This window comes from Pipra filicauda, unplaced genomic scaffold, assembly GCF_003945595.2.
Source record: "Pipra filicauda isolate LSUMZ 115617 unplaced genomic scaffold, ASM394559v2 scaffold158_size1702193_pilon, whole genome shotgun sequence".
Classification (NCBI taxonomy): Eukaryota; Metazoa; Chordata; class Aves; order Passeriformes; family Pipridae; genus Pipra; species Pipra filicauda.
The window spans coordinates 1,000,233-1,023,786 of record NW_024104084.1 but is presented as its reverse complement, the minus strand read 5'-3'; the positions used below and the strand labels follow the sequence as shown (position 1 = coordinate 1,023,786).

The window sequence follows — 23,554 nt, the reverse complement described above, 5'->3', positions numbered from 1 at the left end:
TAAGTTTAAACATAAACACAAAGGGATGTGGGGGTGGAGCTCTCTCTGATTTGAAGGGAATCTGGCCATATTCATGCAGCACCTGAGCTGACAAGCCTCCCCAGATGGCACTCCATGCAGATTAACTCCTTCAGCTAGATACAGCAAACAGTAGCATGCTAGAATGTCTAAGTTAACTATTGTGGGAGTCTCTTCAGCATTTAAGAACTCAGGTGTATGAAAGGCAAGAAAAGAAGATGAGAACTTAACTACAAGGCTTGTGGTTTCATGTGATCTTGTAAAAGCTAGAAGAGGATATTGTCATCACTGTGTGAGTAAGGAGTAAAAGAAAAAAAGATATTCCCTTTATTTCAATTTTGCTGAAATGTTATCTAGATATCTGTAGGAGTATGTTTCTTCTCTTTAAATTACTGGGCATATAGAAACAGAACAGCGCAAAGGTTGTACTCCTTCAACCTGAATCAGAAGTTTAGAACTGTGATGCTCCTTCCTGAGCTGATGAAGTATCCAAGTTTTCAGAATTCAGAGACTTGCAAAAGTATTAACTCACAAACACTGAAGAGCTTGCTCAACATGAGAAAGGAAATGTTTGTCAAAAAGTCTGACCCACATGCTGATGTCTAACATTGTTGTAGAAAATGGATAATCCTTTAGCACAGTAAAGGTAGATGTCATTTATTCTCCTAAGTTTGAAGAAAAAATAGGTCCTTAGTGAATTTGTTTAATGTAAATAAGCCTTCTATTTATCTTTGTCTTTAATAAATTCATACATTATTAGAAAATCCTTTATACAAGAAGACCCACTGAGCTATATCATCTCATTTTAAGAGATTTCCTGTTGGTGGAAAACAAAGCAGCCACCTGCAAAGGCCTAGTGCTCAAAAGGATTTAAATAAACACCCTCAGATAATTAGATCAGTTAACCTTGCAAATTAAAACAAGCACATTGCATTATCTGCAGTTTATCCTAAAAGAAAATATGAAGTTACCTCAGATAAATAGTTTAATAAAAACAGTGAAGAGCTTATAACAGGCTGCATAATGCTAAATCTTCTAAGTATGTGGGTTAATAGGATGAAAACCTACTTTCTGACTGGCTTCATTTTGGAGAACTGGCTACTGATTTGCTTAGGTCCAGGGGATCAGATTTAATTCACAAGTCATGCTGTCAGAGCAGTTTCACCTAGCATTACCCAGGCAGTCCTAACCATTGGATCACTTTCTGTTCAATGAAAAAGAAAAGGTGAGATGACTAGCCACACTCAACTACTGCTCTGCAATGGCTGTAAGAAAAAAAACCTTAAACATTTAACCTTTGTTAGGCTGAAATTAGGGAAGACGAAACATAACCATGGGCACAAAATGTGACTTTATCACTCAGGCATACCCTTTCTTTTCATAATACAGTAATTGCTGTTGTGGTAAATTTCCTCACACAACCAGAAAACTAGGCACAGCTTATGGGTTATGCTACAAAGAAAGCAGTTCAGATTGATAGTTGCTCTAGTAACTGGATGACACCAGTTGTCCAACAGCATCACTGTGCCAGCTTGGGTCATTGTAGGTCACCTACAAGCAGAGAAGTTTTTCCTGTGTTCAATGGCTTAGGTGTGCAGCACACAAGCTGCACCAACAATTGCCTGGCAGTGTCAGTCTGCTGGAGAGCATCTGTGTGACCACACATAACCAGGGCTGGCCAGAAAAACACCACTCCATTTAACACACACTTCAAGGCTTTGAAGCATATTTCTCTCCTGTGAAGAGAGAACTGATACTTTAACAGAAGAAGTATTACTGCATATTATCCAGTGATTAGATGCAATTTTAGGGGAAAGCGTTCTACCAGTTTCAGAGCAGGTTTACTTACTTGTTTTGTAATCCCAGATGTCATCAAAACAGAATAAACAGAATATCGTGGTCAAACTACTGTCATGAATCTGAGACACCATCATAATAAGAAATATGATGAAAGCAATATTGTTTCAGAAAACATTTCAGTGCTTTCCAGGAGAATAAAAAGTTTTGTCTACTTATTTTTCCTTCATCTCTGCTCATAAGATTTGGCAGTGTCTTGTGTTTTAAACAGGAAAGAATGCAGTAATAATCTTAACAGAGATCTGGCCTGTACTACAAATCCTGCACACAGGTAGCTTCTCATCACAGGCCACTTACCCTGGAAGATGGCAGATGTTGGTTCTGTAGCCAGGAACTGCAGTTATTCTGGCAGCTCCCTCTCTACCATTGACTGCACCTGTTTTCATGACCAAAACTGCTAACTTCTCAAGAATTTTTAGTGAAAACCTGCTCTAAATGACAGATTTAAGGCTTTTTGGGGTTTTGTTTTTGTTCATTTATATATATAGACACATACACATACATATGAATGAGTCCCTCTACAGTTGCAGTGAATGCCATTTACGCACCACGGTCAAACAGGTCTGTTGGCTACAACAGTGCCAATTTTTTTGCCCCAGTATTGACACCAAATCAAGATTGTGGAAGGTTCAGAAACAAGATGATCCTGTATGAGGCTATTTCAGAGATCTAGAGAGACACAAGCCGGTGCCCCAAATAAAATAAAGAAAGAAATTTAGAGTGACCACTTGCTGTTATATCACCCAATCTGACTTACTGTGTCTCGTTGGTCACAGAAGTTTTTAAAACTATTGCAAACCCTAGCAGAAACTGGCAACTACTAAGGTAGACTTTACAAAAATAAACAGAAAACTGAATGGAGATGGGGTTAAACAGATTTTTTTTTAATTTGTTTTTATTTTGGTGGGTTTTTTGTTTGTTTGTGTTTTTGTGGTTTTTGGTTGGTTGTTTTTTTTTGTTTGTTTAGGTGCATTTAAGTTGTGCACCAAGTGTAAGCCAGAATCTCAGCTTTATCTTCAGCCTTGTTTCTGCACACATAATGAAATTCCTAAGTCAAGGCTTGATTACCCACTGCCCTTGGTTACCAAATCGTTCTGGTTAGCCTAGAAAACAAGCCCAAATTTGCATCTGCTGCTCTGCAGATAAATCCCCTGGGCTAGTACAGGAGAAGGTCATGGCATTGGGAGTGCACCCTTAATGCCACAGGCTGTGCTGTGTAGACCTGTAAATAAACACTCAGGGTTTGGTTAGCAAGGCTATCCCTTCTGTACTTCATACTGGAACTTGAACGTTAAAGAAGAACAGAGAACAAAGTGAAAAACAACAAAACACAACATCAAGATTAAAAAAAAATAAAAAGAAAAGCAGCCAGAAAATAATCTGGCTGCTGCAATGCTAAGGAACAGATCTTCCCTCATCTATATTACACCCCCAGCTTTCTGCTGCAGATCCAACACACTCGAGTTTCATTTCAGAAAGTGAAGCTGCTAAGCAGCTACCAAATGACCTTTGGCTCTCAGATGAGTATTTATGGCAGGCAACACATACATCAACAACAACAAAAAGTTTCCCCAGTAACGAAAATGTTTCTGCCAGCAATGTGTCTTTTACAAGCTTGCAAGATGTATCAAGAGTCTAATAATCAGATTAAAATCACATCAAACTATGTTGGGAAGTCAAGGTGAAGGCCTTTGGATTGTTCTCATGAATAGCCCTATCCAGACCTACCAGGTGATGATAAATTCAGGTTTTTGCTTTGTTGGTGTTTTTCGAATTTATTTTAAGGGCTTAAAGTTTTTAAAAGCCAAGAGGTGGAAAAACACTTGGTGTTTTAGCAGTTCTTGCCAGCATCTGACAATAGTGAAATGGTTAAGAAAAAATAATGTGATTTTTCCTGTGCAGGGGGAGCAGTGGACCGGCTAATAAAGACATGATTTTTCTACACCACTTTTACAAAAGAGTTCAAGAGCTTTGTTTTCCTTTTACGGGTGAAAGCCCAAGTCTCAGAAAGGCAAAGTGTTTTGTCCAATATAGTCTGTATTTCTAATAGTTAACCTAGGAACAAACTCGAAACCTGAAGTCCCAGAATAGGGTTGCATTCCCTCCCAGGATCACTGGGAGCCAAATTAGTGGATAGGTTGACTGTTTCTACTTACTGCAGAACAGGAATGGTCAGTTTTATATTGCCAAGCAAGAGAAGAAATGCTGAAGTCCCAGTGCTTTATTTCCAGTACTCTCTTGAAAGTCTGGCTTGAATCTTTCATTTCCAGATAGCCTTTGTATAGGTACTTGAAATAAATACTATGTCCACATTGCTCCCTGCTTTCCCCTCCCCACAGAAGGACACCCGGGAAATACAGACAGGCATCGCCAAAAGAAACACTACCATCTGTCAACGTGAGTTATTAAGTCTGAGAACTAGAGTTCAAAGTGTTAATACCTGCTCTGGAGAAGTAAACTATAGTAAAAGCCTATCCAGATATCTGTGGTCTCTAAGGTGAGCAGCTTCTAGCCAGCCTAGCTACAGATGAGCATCTGAACTATAAAGCCCTACCCAGCCCAGGACAGCAGTGCCACAGTCACCTGGGCATCTCTCTACGCTACAGGGAGGCAGTAATCTTGCTTTCAGGGTCAGATTATTCTGGTTTGTACAAATCAGCAATTTAAATAACTCGAACCACCCAGCTGCTCATGCACAAAGAGAGTTTGGGGACATTCAGGTAAGGCTGCAAAACCAACGGGTAATAATCTCCTTCACCCTGTCCACTCCAGCTCCGTAGAGGACCCTGTGGGATCACGCATCAGGTCTCTCTACATTATAAAAGGGTTAGTGACCCATGGGAAAAAGCTAATGCTGAATACACCCAGCAAACCGTAGGATGGCCTTGGATGTCTATAACGGACTTTAGGTTAGCTGTACCTAAAGTACCTAAAGTACCAAATCCCAGGGAGAGAGGTATTGAGATAGGTAAGGGTAATATCTGGATGAAGAGGCTCACAAAAAAACACTGCAATGCCAGAGGATCTCTCCTGCTTCAGCTTAATCTAAAAGTCAAATCACATGACTGCATTTTCCAGTTTAACTTGCACGTCTGCCACTACCAAACCAGCCTCTGAGAATTGTATTCACCTACTCACTGCACAACTCCCACCAGCTTCCCAGTATAAGAAAAACAATGTCCTTGAAAATAAAAGAGCTCTACTGTTCGCTCACTAAACCCCGTTCCACCTCCTCCCACACATGCTGAGAATGGACATTATGGATAGTTCACATGAAGAGAGGGGTTTGTTGTGTCATTGACTTAAATCTACTTTCAGGGAATCCAGATGAAGATTTTTCACTGGTTCCAAAGGGAGCAGAACAAAACAGTTACTGAACACATATATAAGAAAAATCTACCCACCTACTGCCAGAAAATGCAATCAACTTCATCCCTCCCCCCTAGTACCAAGTTGGATTCTCTGCACAGAAGTGAGTCATTTGTAATTGACTAATCCACAGAGAGAGAGATCCAAACCAGTCAGAGAGTAAGAGGCCTGAAGAGCCTCCTCATTGTCTTCCCTTTGGAAAAGCAAAACTGTGCTTTAACTCCAGCTTCCTAAGGCCTCTAGTTTTTTTCTACACAACTGCTTAAACCCATGGACTCCCAGGATGACATCAAATAAACAACAGTAGGACTTCACCACACGGAGAGGGGACCTCTCCCAGACACGTGAGTGCTGGTTGCAGAGGCATCGGTGAGTCAGTGGCGAGCAGATGTGTACACACAGGCCATATGCTACTGGATGTATCATCACTCTGTAGTAGATCTCACACGCTCCAGCATGCTCATGTGGCTCCCCGCCTACCCCAGGCAGAAGTGGTCCCTCACATCACTGCATACACAGCCAAGGCTGGTGTCACGACCAGACCAAGCACGGAGGTCACAGCCCTGAATCACCTGAAGCACTCTGTGAATGCTCAGGGACCAAAGTTAAGCACTATGAAATAGTTCACCCAGCCAAGCATCCTAAGCCTTATCAAGGAAATGGGCAGCTAGTGAGAAAGATGTCTCAGCAACCTCAGTTGTGCAGAGCAGCTTTAGGTCTGGCCAGTGGAAAGGTTTGCCTGTGGTGATTAATAAGCCTGTGGAGAAAAGCTGTCAACGCTTCCTGTGCCGGCCCTTTGAGGACTGTGCTGAGCTGGTCCACACCCTACAGGTCATAATCTAGAGAGCTTAATGCAACAGGATTTTATGAATCGCTTTCTGCTAGCATCTTGCCCTTCCTCACTGAAAGTTGTTTGAGCACTTCATGATGTATTCCAGTTTAGCGAGGTCCTCCTTTTCTTTCAAGTCACTTTAAAATCATTCTTTTAAATTACTCTAAAATGATTATTTTACTTATTTTTCATAAATTTAAATCTTAATCAGAATTACACCAGTATTTTCATTTAAATGAAGCTGTTTTCATTACATGAAATTTCTTCAGTGTACTTTTGAAGATTTCTATAATGCTCATTTTCATAGAGAATTTGAAAAACTATGAATGCATTCCTTTCAAAAAAAGTCAAATTTTAACTCCATTTAACCCCAGCATATTTCCCATGAAACTTTTTTTTCCTGGGCTTCATTTTGAATTTATTTCTTTGAAGATAGGCAAGGAGATGAGATTTGGATTCAGAGGTGGATAATTACCTGCAGAATGGATTTGAAAATTTGTTAGATTTTCAGCGAACTTGTCAGAATCCACAACAAATCTTTCAATGCCTCCCATGTATTACGCACATTTCCTCATATTAAAATGCATAGGTACACACTTCTATTTGTTCTGTGTAACCATTTCATGCTTTGTGGAGGTTTGAACTTTCATTCCATTGTGTGAATTCATAATTATTTGACCCTTTTCTCTGTGCTGTGCTGCTACACATCGGACTTACCACACCAGCTATCTGTAATGATCAGTGGGGATTTTTCTTGCTAAAGAAACTTAGATCTTAGCATATTTTTCTTTGTGAGGAAAGAATTTGAAGTAATTAACTGTGGGAAAGAAAGGCACACTGCATCTCACTTGAACATGTGGTGATTAGAGACCTTTCTCTCCTGATTGTCTCCTGCAAACCAATAAACAAAGAAACTCTTCAGAGGGAAACTAGCACCTCCTCTTTTCAGATAAGACAGAAAATACACTTTATGTAGCAAGGAAATTAACAGTTGTTTACCCTGCATGCTCTCCAGAAGAGAGGCCATTGAGGCAAGCCAGCGACTGTGTGATCCCATAATGGGTAATCACAGATTGAAATGGGTTCGTGTTTCTGCTTCCTGAAAAACAGTTTTTCAAAGTATGTGTCCTCGACATTTTTTCATATCTTCTGAGGACCTGTGAGCCAGCTACTTGTAACCTAAGAAGAGTGGATGCTCAAAATTAGAGAAGAAATATCAGCTAGGAATGCAACTAAGACTCTTCTGGCAAATAAACAGACCCTGATGAAGTGAGCATCAAGGGAGGATTTCTAATTTTCTTCTTGAAAGCAATATGTTTCATCCGTATACCTCTTATAAGTAAGTGCTTCTTTCCATTGCTATGATTCAAGATGAACCAGAACAGCTCCAAACTCAGAAACACTATGAGTAAACAGTAACATTCCTGAACTTAATTATTAAAAAGAGCTCTCTATTGATTGATTTTTTAATAATAGAATGTGAATTATGGAATATATTCGTTCAGAAATATTAATCAGCAATTATTTTCCCTAGCAAAAATATAGATTTTTCTTCCATTAGTGTGGAGAGGTGTATTATTTATTTTTTACACTCCTTACTTTTGCATTTTTCTGACTGTATAAGAACTGGCAAAGATAATATATTGTTGGGTTTTCTTCCAAGGTCCAAACAAAATTGTCTTTTGAAAATAATATAAAAGGGATTTTTATCAAGTGTTCTGGAAAAAAAAGAAAAAAACCACAACAAGACCCCAAGTTGTGCAGCAAAGTGTGTTTTCAGAGTACTGGAAACTAAAGAGAACCTCTACAAATGGGATTTGCAAAATTAGTATTTGCATTCAATTTTCAGCCTCTACGTCACTTAAATTTTCAGAAAGCTTTTCAGAACCCCCAAGAGATAGAATACAAAAGATACAAGCTAGTCAGAAAACTGTACATTAATACTTATATTTTTACTTCATCTCCTTTGAAGGTTTGCTTGAAGCTGTACAAAGAAAAGACTCACAGGAAATAGTTGCCCATAGTAACTAGTATCCTGTAATGAGAATCATTTATCCAACTTTCAAAACATATCCTGGACCCACCTGTCACTTCAAACATCAAAGGTCTTATTGAAGGGATATTTGAACAGGAAGAATCTTTTTGGGAAGTGAAGACTACAAGATACTAAAAAATACCATCAGAATGACGTAAGAGACACTCAGGCAAGTGTCTCAGTCCTCTCATTCTTGCTTTTTTGTATTAGATACATTCATCCTTCGTTAAAGTTCCCTGTCTTCTGCTTGATACAGCAAATAAAGTAGATAGCATGGGAATATTAAATCTCTCTCCAAATTTCAAGAAAGCCCTTTTCCTTTTTCTTCCAGACAAACTGAGTGTTTTTCCCCTCCTCCTCCTTCTGAAGAACTGAGGGGGAAGGGCAGAAGAGATTTTCCTTGTGAAATCAAAAGCTACCCTTGAATCAAGTCTGATAGGCTGCTGAAAATGCAGCACAGAAACGTGTTTCTGTCAGTGAAAGACCTTGTTTGTAACCGTAAGGATTGTATGCAGCACGTCGTTTGATCCTGGGAGGACTTTGATCTATGCTAGCACCTCAAATATAGCAAAGGATGTCACTAGGCTTTGGAAAAAGAAGGGAGAGGAGAGACAGAAAGGGAAGGTGTTCAGTGCCAAGCAGATTACACTGAATTCTTGATACACTGGTCAAGTGAAAACGGGTTTTGTACAGAGGAGAGCAGGTGTTGCACTTTGGGGGAAACTAGATTTCACCATCTAACCCAGAAACTACTATTCGGGGGCAGAAAATGTCCAACAAAAGCATATCAGAGCAGCTTCTGTCTTCAGAGCCTTTTGTGAGATCTGAGTGAAATGAAATCAGTGGTCCCTTCTCTTTATTTCCCATTGTCTCATCTGAATTGGAAGAGGTTTGACTGAGGCTCAGTGTAGAAAGTGTTCCTGAGGGCTAGAAACAGATGATAAACAAAAAGGTGGTATACAAAGCCATCACACTGCTGTGGGTGTTGATTTAATGCTATCAGGCCAAGATGTATGAGGCAATTGAGGCCAAGAGCCATCCCCAGATGTAAACAGGTCAGAGGTTGGTGCAGGTTTGGGTATCACATGAATTTTTCTTATGTGGGTGGACAGCGTACAGACATAGCAGGGAATCTCAGTGCTAAGACAAAAGATAGGACCCCTTCTATATACAGGAGTCTGAAATTTGTGGACCTTTGAGCAGCAGGGGAGACCTTGAGCAGATAATACTGAAAGGAAGTCGCCTAGGACCATCTCTTTCATGTGCCAACATGTGATTCCCTCATCTCTCTCCAGGACACTATTCATTCACAGAAAAACAACAACAACAACCAACAACAAAAAACCATGAGGAATAACAAGAAAAACCTGAAATTTGCCTCGACAAAAAACTTTCTTTCTTCATGGAAGTCTCACTCACATAAGGCAAGAGGAGACATACGATCGAGCAAGGCAAGGCAAATGCTTCACTTTTTCCCCGTGCTTATTGATGCTAGAGTAACTTAGGGAGCTTTGCTCCCTGCTAACCAACTTCCCTTTCTGCGCCCTTTGGAGAGATGTGGTAGAACACGATGGGCATCTTGTATTATGTTTTGGAGAGAAGCAGAGAGGAGAGAAGTGAGGAATACTTAATACAATGCAGAGGTTCACTGCAATGACAATAGTCTCTATTATTCTTGACATGATCCTAACGTAAGCATGGGACTGTTTGTAGGATGCCTCTTTTTATTGAAAAGTATATCTGACCCAAATTTTATTAGAGATGTCAAACACAGTATGGACAAGTACAGCATGAGTCTAAGAGAAAATTTAAATAAAAAGAAGAAAAAAAAAAGCAATAGTAAGGATGTCACTCTTCCCTTATTTATTTTCAGGTCAATCATGAGCAAGAGAAGAGAGGCAGCCCCTTTCTGAAAGGCAAGAATCATCCTGAGCCATCACCTTACATTGGAAGAAAGCTTTTCCCTCCCAACAGTTATCATCCTTTGTCAGCATCACAGGAATGTCTAGGACACTGTAGTCAAAAGCAGGAGCTGTCACTGCTAAGCACTGTACGAAAACACAGATGCATATGAAAGGAAAAATCCTACTCTGGAGAACTCTAAATGTCTACTAATCAAAAAGATAACACCAGGGGAAGGTTAATTAGCTCCATTTTGTAGGTAGGATATACAGGCAAAGGTGAGTTCATTGACTTCTGTCCCACGGGCAAGTATTGAATCTAGATTTCTAAAACCCTGGTTCTAGTTCAGCCCTCAAAACTACACTTTATCACAGGTATTTTCTCTGTACACTTTCTCACAGCCTCACTTTCCCACTTAATGGAAGACAAAGGAGACCAGTTTTTAGAAAGACAACTGAGGAGCTGCCAACATCTTAATGAAACCTGAGGTCAGGTACAGCAAACTCCCAGTCTGTATGCCTGGTCCACTCTCATTACAACATGTCAAGAACCTATATACTCATCTTAAAATCAGCCACGTCTGATATTGTGCCTCAATGACCCATATCAAAATCTTCATCCACTCAAAAAAGTCCTTAGCATTTCCAGTAAATTACTTAGCATTTCTGTAAAATAGAGGGAGGGGAGAAGAAAATAAAGGAAGCACATGTGCAAATATCTTCAAACAGCCAAGAACCGGGTGAGCAGGAAATTTAACTGTGGAGGGCAGGGAAAAGCCTGCGCCTGTTCACTTTTTAGTTTGAATTAGGTAAGGCAGGGATTTGTATCAGGGAAGCTCCGTATGTCAAGCAAATGTCATGCCTGCCTGTTTGGGTTGATTTCTGCTTTTCTGGCCTTTTCAATTCAGCAAGAATTTTCTATCAGATCCAAAACTCAGTCTCAAATAAATGCATGACCAAACCCACCATGATCCCTCAAATGGAAAGGTCTCAAATTGACATTTTCTAGAGAAAATACTTTCATTAAAAATAAATAATAAAAAAACCAAACTAACAAAAAAAAAAACACCCAAAACTAAATCCAAAAGCATAAATCCCTGGCAAGAGTCTTATACATTACCAAGCACACTGTATAGGTTAGGACAAAAATACCAAAAAAAAAAAAAAAAAAAAAAAAGAAGGAAACACCAGATATGAATAACAGAATAACAGAGACTAGTACACCTCCAAGTCAAGACAGTGGTGTTGATTTCCCCTAGATATGCAGAATCAGTATTTGAGCACAGCATTTGTGAAAGATAAGCATTGCCTATTAGTGTTATCATTCCAAGTGTGAGGGAAACAGATTCGCTTAGACTTAAGGAGAAATGAGGCTTTGGAGTTCTATTTGCTTCAGTCAAAGGAGAAATGACGCGAAGTGTTCATTCTGGAAACATTGACTTTCCTGACAGGCTGGAAAGTAATTTTATGATACAGAAACTTACATATATAGTAACTCACACTCCAGGTTCAGAGTACATCTAGGTTTTAGCAACTGGATGAACAGGTGATTTGTAATTTGCATGATAGATGCTGTGGACTCCCTGGTTTAAGATTTCTGTTTATCACTGACATGGCTACTGCTTCAGAAGCTAAACCCACTCACAGGAAAAACAGTTTTCTGTAAAGTTGGTAGTAGATACAAAGAAAAGTAATGGGCGTGCAAGGAGATGAAAGTAATTGTACACTGATGTGATCTGCAATTGAAGGGTTGTGCAGTCTCTATATGCTGAATGGAGCTGGTTGCTAACTGTTGCTTTAACTGTAATTTTATTGAAGCAAATGCTCTACAACTTAAGTCATTGGAGAAAAGACTTCAACTCTTTTCCCCAAGTACCCGGGTTTTGATTAAGATTTTCCGGGGAGTTGTTTTGTGTGAGTGTGATAACAGAGACAGAAAAAACCCTGAAAATATTTCTAAGGGGAAAAAAAAAATTGAAAAATAATTTTCTCTGGTGGAAGAAATGCTTCAATTTTTTTAAACAATGTTGAGTCCACCTGGTACAGATCTGTTTTTCTCTCAGTTGACTTAAGTGCTTTAAAAATGGAAAAAGGGTCATTTGTGCTGATTAGAAGGGCACTAGGCTAGATTTCAAAAAACCACAAGGTAGCATATCATCTTAGTCAAAGTTCAAGGTTAGAGCTGGTATTAAAAAGCAAAGCAAGTGAAATCAAGAGGGTTGCTGTTAAACTTGGCTCTTATAATAGTGTCGGCTTCTGTTCAAAATTCTCTTGGCCTCTGGACAAGACACTGCAATTCAATAATAGCTAGCAGAGACTTTCTAGGACTCTCAAGGATGTTTTTCAAGTTATAAACGGAGAGACCTCCAGTGGCCCTGATCTGTATCATCAGGCCACCACGGATAGGTGCAAGACTTCAAGTGACATCTCAGGAGCTGACTGGCTGCCTGGATGGGCTATGAACAATCATAATAACGATTATAAGGAGCATTTGCACATCAGTGTGAAAGAATGAGGAGCAAAGAGGATAAATGTGACTCTTAATCTTCAGCTATCTGCATGGGAAAGTATGATTAATAACTACAGAGGCTTAACATAACCTCCTCAGATAACGAGTGAGGTGGCCTTCTCCAAGCCCTGATTATCCTCCTCTAATGGGCTTCATTTATTGTGTAAACTAATAACCAAGGCCTAAGCACTGCACACTCAAGGGTCTGCAGGAAAAACACTGGGCCCAAATGTGATTAAGTTGGTGAAAATTGCCCAGCAACACAGTGTGTTGCTTGAGCAGAGGCAGGGACCAGGAGGAGGGAAGGAGGAGCAATGTTTCCTGAAAAGAAATGAAGCAGAAAGTAGCAGCAATCTGCCTTTTAACATAGTTCTGCTGGCATAAATCCTCTGCCTTTCAACTGGGATTGCTAGAGTTTTCAGCTGAAATTAGTGGAAAGGCAGGACACAGCCATAAGGTGCTATTACCAAGAAAGAGAGGCACCAGTAATGAGGGGGTCTGATCCAATGCTATGCAGAAAGCCAGCAGCAATGCCAGCTCTGGAAAGTAACTCAAGTTGTCAGTCAGTGTTTCAGTGCTGGAGAGGGAAGAGGTGCTCAAAGGAAGCTGGATTCCCCAAAGTGAGTGAGTTCGCAACTCAACCCTGGCCAAGGGAAAGAAAAAAAAAAAAATGACCTTCCAGCTTCCCTGGTTGTGTCTCCAAAGTGCAAGCACAGCTGAAGGGAGGCAGCTTCACAGAGCATCTAAAGAAAGAGGATGAGATTCTCATTTGAGCTGCACTGATGTAAAGAAGCTTAAACTCCGCAAGAGCCCATGGAGTTACTTCGACTTTACATCCAGCCAACAAGAGTGCTGAATAAGAGCCCCTCCTCACTGGAAAACATATTTTTCAGCTTCACAGTGAATATCACATTAGATTATCCAAACCGGAATAATTGTAAATACTCGATTTATATGGACCCATTTGTGCTGTCTGCTTAATTGTTGCACTTCACTCAACAAGGACGGCTAAATTAGTTTGGACAGGCTCACTTTAGAGGCATTACCATTGTGCTATGGCAGCTTGGGTTCAGAGTGCTGATGGAAAAGATTTAAGGCTTAATAGAATAAAAATAAAAGAGAAACACGTAGCAATATAGATAAATTTGGGACCTCGACTGGGACAGGAGACACTACCTTTGAAGGGAGTCACATCTGTATTTTACTCTTTGTAGTATATCCACATTTGTAAAGCCTGTACTATAGTTTCCAGAAAAAACATACAAAGCCCACAGATGCAAGCATTTTCTCAGGATCTTCTCAGAAACCCTGTGTTTGTTGAATGCTAGTGACACATGCCCAGCTTCCCCGGGAGTGTCTTAGCTTCTCCCCGCCCAGGTGAAAGCATGTGTCATGTCAAGCAACGTGAAGGTGCAGTAGCAGAAAAAATAACAAGGTGGGAGTAGGAGGCTGCTACCACCAAAACAGCTATCCTGCAAGGTTTGCCCCCCTGTATACATCCCACCTCCCTTCCCCTGTGCAGGATAAGCAGGGACACAGAAATCAATCCCTAGTCCCTCCCCAGTTGCTCTAAGGAAGAATAGACAAGAGAACATAGCATGTACAACCCTCTCCTGGCTGCCTTGTTTCTCTTAGGCAACACAAATGTACATTGAAAAACTTATATACACCAAGCCTCATAATTTTCAGAGACATCAGATTTAGAACAAGCCAACTCTGCAGTCTGTATGTGTGTGGCGCCACAAAATGTGAACAGGATCAGCAAGTTAAGTCTCTACTTTTGTCTGGGAAAAATATACGGGAAGTAAGGTGCTCCTCCTCAGCAGCTGTAATCTCAACTCATTTCACCAAGTAGGCATTACAGGAACATAGGCTAATGTCTCCAGCAAATCTACAAGGGAGATAAGAAATGGCAAGGAAAGACGTGCAGGATAAGATGGGATGGAGGAGAAAAGGAGAAAATGATGTTCAGCCAGACATGAGACACTAGTGTGACTTTATTGAGAAAGGACACTACAAAGTAATGCAAAGGACAGAAGCAACATCTCAGATATTTACCAAGGAAGACCTTGACAGTAAGCTAACCGTAAATAAAAAGACCGAAAAAAACTGATTCCAGTTTTACCATCCTGAAAACAAAATGCTCTTCCAGTGATCAAAGCTATAAATGAAATAAGAAACTCATGCCAGCATGTCTTATCAGTTACGTATTTACCATGCAAAGTCACTGCACTAGCATAGAAATTACTGAGTCGTTCTAAGAACAAGAGAAAATAAATTTTCTTCATCTGTTTGAAGGAGCAACCTAAACTTGGAATGGATTAGTTATAGCTGGACAAGACTTGCTCTGCCAAAACCTGCCAGTGATCAAAACAGTCATTTTTCACAACATGCCAAAGAAAATACACACTAGAAAGTAGCAGAGGCTTCGAGGACTGTAGTTTACCACACCTAAGGGGAAAGAAAGGGAACAACTACCTTAGCACGACAGGATTCATTTGGTGCTGAAAATGAATGCATATCAAGGTTGAAATATGTTAGAGAAATCAAAGAAATTAGAAGGCACATGTTTTTACAAGAAATTGTATTTTAACAAGATTTTTTTTTTTTAAAAGGGATGACATGGTGGGAAGGGGAGGGGAGAAAAAGTATGGGAAACAAGATATAAGAAGTTCCCATTAAAGAGAAAAATGGGAAATGCACATTTCTTCTTTGAAAAATAGGTTAGGCTTAATTTTGTCCTTGTACTTACAGAAACTAATCAGAGAGATTTGACATTGCTGGGAACCTGCCAAGTGCAGCAACTCATACATGTGGTGCCACTGTAAGTCTCTCACTGCAGCTACTCAACAGAGCAAAGTCACTTAAGATACCTGCTTGCCTGAACTGATAGTGCAATCTCATGGTCAGTCGATCCCCACCACTTTCTCCCTGCCAAAGTAAGAGTGCAGCAGAAGGGAAACACAGAAGCTAAATGGGTTACATCACGTCAAGTCCTATCAGAAGTTATCCGTAAGTGGAGAGACAGGACAGTTTTTGCCACTCCCAAAAGCATTCCAGCTGAGATAGTTCTTTAAAAGGTGTTCTTCACTTAAAGAACAGTTTCAAGTTTAATGCGTGAATCATGCTTTTAGATTATTTAATATAGGAAACACAGCTTTTTAATTTTTTTTTTTTTTTAAAGATCTGCAGCCAGTGTCTGGATTTCACACAGTAAGGCTTGCAGCCTGTCTACTCTGCAACTGAAATGTTTTCAGCATCCGTAGATGTTCTTAACCTACATAGCATAAGTAGCACTAACAGAAATAATGTTTCAGGCAAGATTCAAGTCCTTACTACATAAACACCCTCTAGGAATTGCAGTCAGGGAATGTAGTTGCTCCACAGCATTCAAGCCCATGTTTTCATGTTTTCATTGCTATTATATGTGCTATTTAAATTAAATTAGACCAAGACATGGGTCTGTGGGGTTCAACGATAATTATCTCGGTGGTAGGTATACATACGTCCATCACTCTTGTGTGTGGCCTTCAACCTTTGTACTTAAAAAAAAATTACTTTCTTGTCACTGAGTATCTGAATGATTTTAAGGTATGCATACACTGCATGAGAAACGTAGGACAGAGAGCTTACACCAGTGTAGGCTGAGAGCAGTACAGCTGTCCCTGGCAAACCTACAGTATAGATGGGCATATCACCATCTACATAGGTAGAAATCCAAATCCCGTAGTTATACAGGATTTTTGACTAAGTGCTTTGCTAAAAGCTTACATAGGCCTTGTGCTACAGATCACAACCAGTACATGATTCTCCATTACTATGTAGTGCAAACGTGGGAAGTGGGTGTTTGTGGAAAGGTTAGCCTATGAACAATGACTCCTGGACTAGGTAATGTTACACTCTATCATCCATATGACTGAAAGAATGAAGTGTTAAAGGGTGCCTGTCCTCTTCCTCTATCTCTTTGTGACTGGGAACATGGGATGATGAGACGAGGCTTGTTGCTTGCAAGTTATTCCCGGTATCCCATCACTGCTGAATCAGTAGGGCTATGCAACTTGGAATAGAAGTGCTTAGGGTTCATTAGTATCTAATGTTGAACCACCTTTAATTCCTACAGTTTAGAACTGGGACCTCTCTCTAGTAAAAAGCCCATGGGAGCTATTGAATGGCCCAGCAGGTGTCAGGGACGCTCAGAGTTCTGTGAGATCATATATTCGCATGCAAAGATTCTTGGTAAAAATATGTTTCCTCATTTAGAGCTATGGTACTTTTCACGATGACATCATTTCAGCAGTGATAAATATAGCTGAGTCTGCTCTTTCCTACGCCATATAAATCCCTTGACCTCGATCAGATCACTGCTGATTTACACTTGTGTAAATGAAGTCAGAATCAAGCCATGGCATTCACAAATGTAGGCCAGAGTAAGCATTACTCACAGACAAGAGATAACTCTTCAGAGGAAGGAGAAAAGATCATTTTCATGCAAATATCCTTAATAATAAGGAACAAGAGTTAGAAATAAGAGTATGAATGAAATGCAATCAAGAACTGCTCTGAGATCAGATTTGCTTCTAACTTTATGATGCTGCATCAGCTGCTCTTAAAGCAGCTTAAGCCCAAAATTTGACCTACCTGAAACTTGTTATATAGCATTTTTCATCAGGGATCTGTGAGCTAACTCAGTCTCTAGGCTTGGCTTTGAAGGTAGCTGAAGGTGCTCAGCTGCTTGCAGGGTGTAAAAAAATTTGATTGCTGCGTTCTATGAAAATGCAAACTTTTTTTTTTCCTAAGATCCAGCTTTGCCCTCAAATTGTTATACATTATCTATTTATTTATGCATAAACAGTGGCATTATGGTTTGGAGAATAGAGGTCCTTTGATGGGAGGTAAGCTTGACTAGCCTATGGGAGTTTACTGCTATGCATGTGAATGAGGACATACATACAAATATGCAGAACAGACAAGTGAAAATATACAGCATCTCTTTAAAATGAAATACTTTGATTGCTCCAATCACAAGAAGTTGTAAAACTACCCTGAAGAATTAACAGCCTCAGTACATGCTAACTACATCCATCATAAATTCGTCTTTAGTTTCTGTTATCATATCACTGTCTCTTGGGACCCCCAGCCCTGTCATCATTTGCCCTTTATAATTTATTCAGCTTGTACTTGCCTGAATCCTTTCTACTTATCATTCATCTTTACAGTTGTACATAAAATTAGATTGATCCTCCTATGGCAGACACGTCAGAGAGAAAAGTTGTCATTGAATAACACATAAAGCAAATGAAGGTCCAGCAAAAGCTTTTGTTGAATAACTTGGAAATCATCCTTAGAGACCCAAAAGCTGTCAAATTAAAAAGACAAGACAATGCTACCTTTATAATTTATTTTTTTGTGCATTATTTTTCAGATGCCACCAAATCTCAGGGCTGAGAAGCCCCGTTCCCATTTTGCATATCAAGCTGAGCTTGGTTAACCCTCACAAAGGTGATGAATACACCAGTCTCAGCTGAGATAACAGCAGGCATCCAACACACTGGTTCTGTCAGGATGCTGGAACTGTATTCTTTTTCTTCAAAGCTCTTTGGACTGGGCAGCAAAGAAAGAGTTTACTTTGTATTCTAGAGGCTGCCTTATAGGGATACAGAAGCCAATCTTTAACTAGTGAAATGGAACTTTAATGTTTACCAAGCAGATAGGACCCAGGTGTTTCATCTCATCTGGTGAACAGAACAGCACTGTCAAACTACAGGGTTTTTTAGTAAATGGAAAGTGCATATAGCTTCCTCTCCCTCTCCTCTCCCTCCTTAACCCAAAGCAAGATCCAAAAGGCCCTTTACTTGCTGGTCAATAGGAAGTAGGAAATAAGGTGTAAAAAAAAAATAAAAGAAGTCTCTTTAACCATGACATTGACATCCAAAGATTTTAGAGACAATTTCTGGATAATTTCTACAGGACTAGTTGGGGGCTTTTTTGTTTTGGTTTGGGATTTTTTGTCTCTTTGGTTGGTTTATTTAGTTTCTTGTTGGTGGTTTTTTTGGTTTTTTTTTTTTTTTTTTTTTTTTTTTTTTTTTTTTTTTTTTTTTTTTTGCAAGTCTCTTCCCTCAAATCTGTTTTTATTCCTTTTCATCTTCATTTTTAACTTCAGAAAACAGACATGTTTCTCCCAAGGGAACAATTAAATGTGTTTTCTTTCAAAATCTAAAGGGCATGGTGAGCAGGCTGTGTGTTCAGCAGGCTACTTTAATCAATGGAACCCATCCAGCCTACCACTGCTGACCAAATTGCAATTTACATCAGTAGAGACAACTTTTGAAACGGGAAGTTGAGGGAATATAATACCAATTTTGGCATAATACAGCATGCAGGGTGATATGTGGTTTAATGGTTTCCTAACAAGCTTTTGGAAAAAAGCTTTGGAACATTTAAAAAAAAAAAAAGGGCAATAAGATCGTAAAATTTCAAAGTCTGCTTGAACAGTGAAATCAATGTTATATGTGTAGAACTTCTGAAGTCCAGATGACACTTATGTCTCATTTAAGCCTTATTACAAGGTTTTAAGAGAGGCTAGTCTTTGCAAGGCATTCTCCCCCCTCCCATCCACGTTCAGGTCTTTCCTTACATATACGTAAAATTTTGAGCCAGATATGACCAGTAACATAGAAAAACTTTCTTTTTTTTTTTTTTTTTTTTTTTTTTAAACTAAGGGCAACTTTATTTCAGTTAGAGAGGGGTTTTTATTTTTTGGTTTGTTTGTTTTAAAAGCAGTTTAATATGAGTTTTATGAGCTTACCTGTCTTCTAATGTTAGAGATGCTTATTTTTGCATACAGTGAATAAAACAGAATGTGTTTTTTCTAGATGGCAGAAGAGACAAAGGATATCAGAACAGTTAGGAAGAAGACTAATTATGTTACGCACTGAGAAATTTAGCATACCAGAAGTACCACTCTCCCTTTCAAGAGGAACAGATACAGCAAGAAAACACAGTCTATTTCCCAGACAGAATAAGCCCCGCAGATTGCTGAGGTTAACAGTTTCTTAGCTACTTAATTTCATAGTTATTCTTTGCAAGTCTTACAAGAATGTTTTAACATTATGCAAAGAGACAGTGCCTCCAACCAAGTATACATGGACTGTTCACTCCCATTGCCTGAGAGAGCCACAAAGAACTAGAGGAAAAAAAACTGCTGCTGTGCTTATCATACATGAGCTCAGTTTATTTGTGCTATAAATAAAAGTAGATCTTGATAGCGTAATTACATTTCTCAGCATTATCCTCTGCCATTCACTGCAGAAAGAAAAAAAGAAAGGGGAGAAAAAGTTCGCTTCACTATAATTTGTAACCAAAATGACTACACTTAAAACATAATTTTATTTCCCTGACTTCATTTCCTGTGGAGCTTTGTGGGGCAAATAGATAATATTATACCAAATCTGCAGGCAGATAATTCTCCCATACGTTGCACTGTCATTGTCTAGATCACTTTCCCCCCTCCCCATGCTTTCACCAAGACCATAAGGCTGTGTTTTTGTTATCACATTTTGTCATTGAGGCATATATCAGCATCAGAAATCCCCGGGGTGAATCAACTTTTACTTTTTCTACTTTCTCTCTCCTGCTCCCCCAAATTACTTTTCCTTGCCTGATTCACTTTTTATAATTCTTGGAAAAAAAACAAAAACAAAACAAAACAACCCAAGGTGGTTTCCCACTATGAGGGATTAGCACAGATTATGGCGAACAGTGTTAATTATAGGTGAGGAAAGAGAATAGTGCATCTCTCCAATCTGTTCTTGATTTCCCCGGTGTCTGTCTGTCTGGTAATAAGCCTCCTTTAATCTGGCAGTCCCCTTGGTGAAATCAGCGCCATGGACAGCAATATTGATTGCTTCTGAGAAACCATCACAGCTGCTCAACCAAATTACCTTTGATATGTGACCTTTAATGTAATTACTGCAACATCAAAGCATTTCTATAAATTATTAAAGAACTAATATACTTCATCATCCAGCTAGTCTATTATTTGTAAAATAAACAATCACAAGTAAACGCTAGAATTTGGATTGTCCAAAACTTACAAAGAGCTCTTTACACACACATACGTACTCTGCTACATTAACCTTCTGTTTTAGGCAAAACAATTTCAAGCTGTCCAAAAGAGCCTAATTCAGTCATTCAGATGAAAAGGATCTAACTGATAATTTTATGTTTTACATTCCATTCTAGTTGCTTCAAAATATCTATCATGATTCCTTCCCACCCAAAAACAAAGTGCCATAAAGACTTTATTAATCAACACATACCTGCTTGGAAGTCTTTTGATTATTCCACAAGATGAGTTTATGCCCCACATATAACATAGAAATATGTGAAACATATTTCTGTCATCTTACAAAGCACATCCAGAAAGTAATTACTGTAAAATATGTGCATGTAGCCACTCCACTAAAAACAAAGTGATACATAGCTAAGAGGCAAGGCGTCTGAATCTGGACAAAAACTCCTCATGCCTCACCATTTCCATACATTAACATTCATGTGAATATTATTTAAAATGACTCATTTCCGTGTTTTGTAATACAAAGAACACAAACAGCAATATTGCAAGAGCAGGAAAATGTACTGTTATCTGGGGGATGGGAAAGAATAGCTTACTCTAGTACTATTTACTTTTTCCTTTTCCAGGCCTGTTAATTATTTTTGATACCTCCTCAATGCTGTTTGTGTCATAGGCAGTGGAGTCTCAAGAGAAGATATTATATATATGTCATTCGTGAACTCACGTGAATGAGGACTTAGACCCCTGACCTTAAAAGTGCTTTTTATTTTATGTTGATGAACTATGGTTGATATTGTTGGCGCATGTTATCAAGAACAGACAGGTAAGTAATAAATAATTCCCTGCTACTCACATAGGAACTATAAAACAGTATCCAGGCATGATAGTTTATCAAGAGACAAGACTGGTTTCCTTAAATAAACTACAGTGACATCATTCAGAAGATGAGTTCAGAAACTTGGCAGAAAGCTGCATGCAGAGGGTTTGTTGGTGGAAAGTAAACCTTTATCCTGAGACAAATAGAACTGGAAATGAAAGGGAAGGGAGAATTCAGTGTTCAGAACTCTCAAAAACCTGGTTGCTATTTTAGACAGAAGATTCACTGTTCCTGATTCTATCAGATCCTGATGTGTCTCCTGAAAGTGTAAAAGAAAACAAAAAAAAAGCCTCTAAAGTCAGTACGGTGTATATGTAATAGAAACTACACAAACCAAAGAAATTGTTTCCCTGTAGTCTGGAATCAATCACTGTAGCCTCTGCAGGAAGTTTTGATCGTAAAGCAAAAGCTGGTCGAATTTTGCTACTGCCCAAGATGACAGTTTTGACTTTAAGACTTTTGTGATTTGAAGTCCCTAAAACACAGATTGACATTCAGAACTGTGGACCTATAAAGAACTAAAAAGGAAAAAAAAAATCCTAAACATCACTTGCCCTCCCTCCCAACTATGAGCCTTCAATCTCACTGTCTTCTTGAAGATATTTGCATCATACAAATTCAAGATGGGATTTTAGCCTCACAGAGAAAATAAGGGTTCCATCTGCAAGTGAGTGGTCTAGTTCCTAATGAGAAGAGCAAACAGTCTTAGTGGAAACATTTGGAATTTCATTTAATCTCTTTAAATACATGACACATGTCTATATCTAGTTTTGATAAATACATATTTGATTTCAAGCATATTTAAAAAAAAAATTAGTTAAAATGTAACCTGAAATATCCTTACTCAACACATTTTCATTTTTCGAACATCCAGTTCTATCATTCAGAAAAGACAGGAGTAAAAAGAAAACATCATAGGGGCGTAGGGGGAAGAAAAACCTAAACCCCAACAAGACTGAAGTTACTTTCAATCTGCTGCTAAGGAGTTTCTATGAAAAAAAATTATTCAGAGGGAGTCGTCAGCTGACAGAAATATTTTTAGGGAATGAAGTACGTATATATTTACATAAGGTATGGTCTTTTAAGCAAAGATAGATGTAGATGAGCAAGTGCGTGGGTATCTTCATACTGGCAAGGTGTCTTAGAGATAGGTAAATAGACTTGGGATGATGGAAACAAGCAGAGCAGAGTCAACACTTTCTTCAGCACCATAGAACAAGGGATGTGCCTCAGGTCTGATGGAAAGGTTATGGTTACGCACGATTCAGTCATTCAACACCAACTAATAAGGTCAGACTTTTGGATAGATTTCCTCTCATTTTAGATGCAACCTGGAACCCTCAGGATCCCCCTCTTAATTACTTGATCACTGACTTTTGTGTCATTGAGAAATCAGCCCTATTCTAGCTACAGAAGGACTTGGCTGTTCCCAATCCACGTACGTTTGTTGAATCTAAATAGTCTCTCTCTCTCTGCTCCCCTCCGCCGGGTAACTGCTAAACTAGAAACCCATCCCAGCAGGGCAGGTCTTCCCCACATAATGCTGATTCTATTTTTAGCTTTGCTTGTGTTGTCTGAACCTTAGATCTTGCTCATGTGAATAATTTTCCTCATTATCCTGTGTTCGTCTTTCCTCTCTCTCTTTTCTCCTTGTCTCACCGCCTTTCCAATCTGCTACAGCTGCTTGAATACTAAAGTAACTGAGTCAAACCACTTTGTCATCAGGAATATGTTTTCATTTTGTGATAACTCAATAATGTGATCTGTTTCTTGATTTCCTGCAGTCACACCTTGCTTCAGAGAAGAAAAATAATATGAAGAAATACCTGGTGAGCACTTCTAATGTTTCATTGTAGTGGTCAGAATCCTAAAGACTTTCCTCAGCTGAGTAAGGCTGGTAGGACCCAGCCCATAACCAGTTAATTACTGTTTTCCTGACTACCAATAAAAGCAAAAATCCTTTTATTTTTTTCGTGCATGGAAACCATTTGGGTGGGTTGGTGGTATCTTGATTTTATTAGCCCAATGCAAATAGTGAATCATCCAAACAAACAGAGACATTATGCTTCCAAATCTGAGATG

General features: G+C 39.1%; 1 protein-coding gene across 15 annotated transcripts in view; it reads right to left on the bottom strand.

Moving 5' to 3' along the window:
- LOC114003380 (CUGBP Elav-like family member 4) overlaps positions 1-23,554 on the bottom strand; it is a 699,867-nt gene that overhangs the window by 584,836 nt on the left and 91,477 nt on the right. The gene's annotated exons all lie outside the window — the stretch shown is intronic.